Genomic DNA, 6978 nt, shown 5'->3' on the forward strand with positions numbered 1-6978 from the left:
TATCCAACACAACTATTTATCTTCCAAATCCCCTCTCTCGTACTAAATAATGGTATAAATTTGCATTCCCTCTTTCCATTTTCTTTTGTGCGAAATAGTATTTTGGTAATGACATGGGCCTCTAAACTTAAATGAAGTTGGGGATTCTCAAGGAATATAAAGAAACGAAGAGTACTGGACGGGGCACGCTTATAGAGGAATCTGATCCTCTAGTACCGGAGAGTCTGACAGAGATTGTGACATTTAGCGTTTAAAAATATTCAAGGATATAAATTTTAAATAGTTTTTAATTAAGAGTTTTTTTTAAGTTATCAAATTATTATTGATCTCACATTCTACTACTGGACAGTCCATTACGGAAGATATTCCAATTTGTATCCTCATTCGTCATTCCCAGCAACAAATCCCGAAACAAATGCTCATATTTTACTTTTTTTTAATGTTTATTTTAAGAGAATAATGTATCTCCTCATATCAGGAGATAACTTATCTCCTCTAGCCAGTAAAAATGTGACATGTGTGTTATTTTTTTTATTTTAAAAAATATTTTTATAGAAAATGATGAAACATGACACATGTCATGATTTCACTGGCAGAAGGAGATAACTTATCTCCTTATACCAGGAAATACTCCATTCCCTTATTTTATTATATAAGAGTTTGATACAATCTAACACTAAGAGTCTAAGAATCATATTTAAACTTATATTAAGAATAAATAAAAAATAAGAATTGGGAAAAATAAAGTAAAGATATGATTTAAAGATAAAGTATAAAATCCTGTTGAATTTAAACAAAAAACATTTGAAAAACATGCAAAATGGAAAATAATCTTCTCTCGTGAAAAAAAATGTTATTTTACACTTGCGTTAGAAGGTAAAAATATTATAGTTATTATATAAAATATAAAAGTGTTATATACTTCTATTTTTATATTGTTTTTTATATAGTTATGGCCTCAGTAGAAGATTTTAACTCATGCAAAATATGGCATTGAGGGAGAGTATAAAAGGTGACTTTCATATACAATCTCTTCGTTTTTATATTGCATATTTTTTTTTCTTGTACCTTAAATATATTACTATAACTTTTTATAAATAAAAACGAGAATCTGGATATACTAGTTTATTTCCTTCTCCCTAAGCATTCGTTCATGACTAATGAAATCTATAAATGTGATAAAACACACATTTTGCAAAAATCAATTGCAACTAGAAATGAAGTATTCAGAGTTAGAAGCAGTAAGGTGCAAACAACACCCAAATAACAAGCACCAACAAGGTGTGTGTCCCTCTTGCTTAAGTGACAAACTCTTAAAGCTCAACTACAACAACAAACAAATTTCATCTTTTCCTTACACTCATTCTCCTTCTTCTTCATTTGCTTGTCCTCAATACTTCTCTTATGCCAAATCAAATAATGTTTCCCATTCTTACATGGCTAACTTCAATGTTGAGTTGAAAAAGAGCAAGTCTTTTGTCTTTGTTCCAAGGCACAAACTCATGAATATGGAAGGTGGTAGAGGGAACAAGAGATGTAAGAAAATTGGTTTTTGGTCTAAGCTACTCAAACTGATAAAGTAGGATAGCATTCCATAATAGTGAGGGAGTGAAAGGGTTTACCCATTCTTCTAAATTGTGATTAGGTTTTGTTTATAACAGTTTCGGCAGAAAAAGTCAAATTTCAATTGTGATGTTGTGGAGACTTCTGAAAGTGTAATGTTGATGTTGCAATTCTGGTTGGAGATTGCAATTTAAAACATTGGTTTACCACTTGATAGATTTTGATTTTTATTTACTTTTACATCTAACAATGTAATTACGTTGATCATGATTGAAATCAAACTTTAACTATTCTTTCTCTTGATGATCTTTGTATTTTGTGTATGGAAATTTAATTCTTGTAATAGTTGTTGTATTGTATAACCTGAGTTTGTTGATGCTTTCACAGTCTATCATTTTATGAATTTAAATGATATTTTTATATTTTATCATATCATATTTCCCAGTATTCACAACCCTTTAAAATAAATTGCATCAAACTAGTTCTTTCATTTTTAATACTGTAATGCAAGTTTTATATTGAATATGGCATATTGACATTTGATTGCTTTGTTTTTGTTGCAACCAAATTCAAGAACCATCTCAAGATAAAAATCGGCACCTAAATATTTAATCACTAAATTTATATCTGCTATTAACGATAAATGATCTGGGAGTAAATTCACGGGCCCAACCTTAGATCTTTAAAATCAGTGGGTATCGCTGTTAACCCTATTGGATGTTATGTTTTCTCTTTTCATATATTAAGATTTTTACAGCACAGGATAATTAGAGTAACGTTTCATTTCGAATATTTTGTTAAATTAAATATCCATACTAAACATTTTGTTAAACCACGGAAAACTTCATAGGTAGTGATTTGTGTTTGGCAGGGCTTATTTTATATTTCTCCCTCTTAATTAGATCATAGTTGAACTTGCATATGCTTTGGTTTTATCTAGTCTATGGGCTTAGGTTGTAGTTAATTTTTTTTACTCAATTAGTATTTAGAGATGATCATAATTTCATCAATGATTTCTAGTTCTACATATATGTTAAGTTAGATGCAATGTAATGACATTTTTTTTCCTCAAATTATGATATGTTTGTTTCAGTAACCAATATAAAGGTGTAATTTCATATTTTTTAGTCTAATTTTCTTTTGTTTTTACAAGTTATTTAGCACATATTTTGCAACGGCATCATCTCGCAGTTATAGTTTGACAGTGAATTAATGCATTACCTCTTTCAAGCTCATCATAGCACATTTGGAGTGCAAAGGTAATGGAGAGACAATTAATTTTTTTTTTATATTTTAAGAATAAAAGTGTAATACCATTTTAAATAATAAAGATATAAATGTTAATATGTGTTACTTTTTCTTTATTTTTATGTAGTATTTCCTCTCCATTAACGGAAAGAGATCTCACTCATCACATTTAGGTTACAACAAATTTAAATACATTAGTTTTATGACAACAAAATTCACCACCAACAAAAATAATGATCACGATTATAGTACCAAAATTTAATAGGGACGGATATACATACGTATAACAGGGGAAAAGAAAATTGTAATTCTAATTATGAGAAAAATAGATTTTAATACATACCTTATATATTATAAATCAAATTTAAAGATTCTTTATTATTTATGTATATATAATATTTATATATTGATATAAGAAGTATATTTATATATTTAAGTATGAAACATTTTCTAAAAATGTTGATGTATTACTTATTTATATATATAGTCATTCATGAGCATAACCAGTTACAAATAAAACTATAGTCGGTGAGATTCTCCTTTTATTTAAGAATTTAATTTCTAGTTCAAATTATACTTATTTGATATATGAAAGAGTTTATAGAGTTAAACGAGTCAAGTTTCAACATAGTCGATTTAATTGTGAGCCTCATGTATGATATTATTTTAGCTAGTTGGTTATTTCATTTACATTTGAATCAAATTTATTATTTGGATTGATAGAGCATTATCTTATTTAGAATTTAGTTAGTTTTGTTTGTTTTGTTAGTTATTATTTGGATCGTTATTATTTTATAGTTTGTAATGATTTTTCCTATATAATAAATTATTCAGACGAACTCAAATATGAGTTTGACCAATCTTTATCATCTTAAACTTCTACATGGTATCACAACAATTTCACCATTGATGGTCTATTCAGTAATTATTCTGTTTGTCTAGAAGTTGAAAATTTGAATAGTCATATCTCTCTACTATATCATCTTGTTAGTGTTCATTCATTTTTAAGGGAATAATGTATTTCTTCATAGCCGGAGATAACTTATCTCCTCTAATCAATAAAAGCATGACATGTGTACTATTTTATTTAATTTTAAAAATATTTTTATAGAAAATGATAAAACAAGACATTGTCATAATTTTACTGGCATAATGAGATAACTTATCTCCTTATAACAGAATATATTTTATTCTTTTTTTAAATCTAATGATTTCATAATACATCCACAATGTACTTTTTTCCATTAGATTATATTAATGTGTTCTATTTCCATTGACGTTCATCCCGCTCCATTGAAGAATTATGTCATTGATAACTTCTTTTCCCATTGATGATTACACCAGTGGCCCCCCTTCTTAACAACGGTCATTCCAGTGGCACTCTTTTGTCACATTAGTGACTTATACTAGTTTTAAATGCCTTTTATATCGATGATCATTTCGTTGTTGATTATATATTTAAAATTTGAAGTTCACAACACTTTTCAACGATTTTTATGGATTCTATATGATTACTAGTAGGAGTTGCATGAATTAATTAAAGAGTGACTACATAACTTGTTAATAAAAATGTTATTGAGGATTACCTACTAAAACATGGTTTGTTGTAATTCATTGCTTATGTAAAGATGTTGAGATAATGAAATGATATTGAAGCTGTAGTGTTAAAAAAAGAAAATATGTTAGGAAAAGTTTAATGAATTTAGTTGGAAAATAACATGATGTTTGCTAACAGAAGAATGTGACTAAAGATTAACTCATAAACATTCCTTTGTATATATTTGATTGTTTATGTAAAGTTGTTATATAGTTGGATGATATTGAATATGTTATTTAAAAAAATGTAATAGTTAGAAATAAATATTGAAACATACTATAAATAATTTGTAGAATACGTGTTATAGATTTTGGAAAACTTCTTTATTATCACATTTATTGTTGTCTTTAGTGGTTTACTATCTTTGTCATTTATCAATATCTTCCATCCTTTTTTGCTTTATCCTCTTGAAACAGCTACATACAACTGACCATGATTTAATACTGGTTTAAGTAAATACAACCCCACACTATCTAGTGATTAACCTTGCAATTTATTGATTGTCATAGTGTATGACACAATTATAGGGAATTGTCTTCTGATTAGCATGAAAGGCCATGGAGATTTGGATGGTGACATTGATAACCTAGGAATGTAAGTAATATCTCCATTGTTTTTTTGTAACACATTGAATTTTCTGTATATGTTTTATTAATTATTTATGTTACAAACAATTGATTTTAAAAATTAATAGGTGTTTATTTAGGCTAAACCATGGTTGAGTGTTAGTCTTGTTTTATGATAAATTTTCATAATTTTCTGTGACAGAAAGTTTTTGAGCTGCTGTCGGGCCCAAATTCGCTCGAATTCGGCCACTAACGTGTTTTTGAGTTTCGTAAATCGGAATTGAATTTCGATTGCCCAATTGGCTTCGAAATATTATTTCGAGTCAAGATAGACATTAAGTTCGCCTAGAACATATTTCTAAATATTTTTCACTCCGAATTCCGTGTTTCGAAGTTCTAACCATAAACCAAAATCGAGAGATGTTTAATATCCGGCCGAGTATTAGCCGACAATACTCGGGTAATGTTTAATTGCGAATATTTTGGCAAAGAGGTCAAATCACTTTCATGAGTAAAGCTTGCTTGTCAAATAAGCAAAAGTACGCATCTCTTACACAAAATCACTGAAATCACTCATCAACCTTTTACAAAATCCACTTTTTGGAAAAGCCTCTGGTCTTTCCCCTCCCCAACTTTGTTTTCTTGTCTTTAAAATTCAACACCTAGCTTAGATAAAAACCCTTGGCTTTTTTCACTCTTCTTTACTTTTGAACAGTGTTGTTAAAACCGTACCGGTTATCAAACTGGTCAGGGTACTGGTACAGTGGTACAGTGGTTCAACCAGTGGTTTAGTAATTAAACCGCATGCCGGTTAAACCGGACATACCTACTTATATTTATATATATAAACCTATAACAAAAAAATTCCAAATAGGTAGATACTCAAATTTATAATCCATATTTATAATCTACTCAAAATTCACATAAATAAACAACTTTAAGTCTTTAACAAATTCAAAATCTAAATTAAAAAACATATATCAATGCAAAAGTATCACTTAACAACCACAAAATATAAATAAATGACATAACTTCACAATTCACTCTATAAAACAAATAAATTTAGAGTTTTAACATTTAACATCAAGGAGTTAAAGTTATCTTATATGAATATTATATCTTTCTACCAAATCCTATCTTCAGACAGTACTCCAAGATTACACAAATGTCACTGAGATTACACACGAATGTTAGGAACCAAAATATGTAATCTAAGTATGTTTTGGAAACATGTGCCTTGAAGTGTTGAAGAATAGTTGGAAAGATTGGTCACCTTGTAATGAGTTTTTAAGTTTTTAAAAAAATATATATATATATGTGTATAAACCAACCGGTTTAGTAAATTACCGGCCGGTTCACCGGTTTTGATCGGTTTTGACCGGTTTTTGACCGGTTTTTAACCGGTTTGATACTTGGCCGGTTCAACACCTGTACCGTACCGGTTAGGGGGCCGGTTCACCGGTTTTCCGGTTCAACCGGCCGGTACGGTACGGTTTTTATAACTATGCTTTTGAATTTCTAAGAACTTCAAGGTAGTTTTTCATTTTCTTTTCTTCACCCTTTAAGATCTAACCATTTGATATTTATGAAATTTTAGTATGACGTTTATATGTATGTTATGAATATTTTCAACCGTTAAAATTTTCAAATAATCTTCCTAACTCTTTTTATGCTCAAAACTCTAAATATGTGCTTTCTTGAAATTAGAAAGTTGTTTTTGAAACCATGAACTCTTTGTGTTCATGAGGCTGTTTATAGTGTTTAAAAGTATGCATTTTGTTGATTTTAATGAAAGGGGATGATTATGAAATCAAAGGAACCTTTAAGGAGTTTTGAACCATGTAAAGTTTGAATCTTTTCACTTGTTTTGGCTTGAGAAACCATAGCCTTGGACAAGCTAGAAAGTATTTATTTTGCCATGTTTCTAAGTTAGATGTTTATGATTGGGATGAGTTTTGTTGAATAGATGGTTCATTGTCATTCATGACTATGAAACCAACACTT

Source organism: Lupinus angustifolius, chromosome LG01 (genome assembly GCF_001865875.1).
Source record: "Lupinus angustifolius cultivar Tanjil chromosome LG01, LupAngTanjil_v1.0, whole genome shotgun sequence".
In the NCBI taxonomy this organism is placed as follows: Eukaryota; Viridiplantae; Streptophyta; class Magnoliopsida; order Fabales; family Fabaceae; genus Lupinus; species Lupinus angustifolius.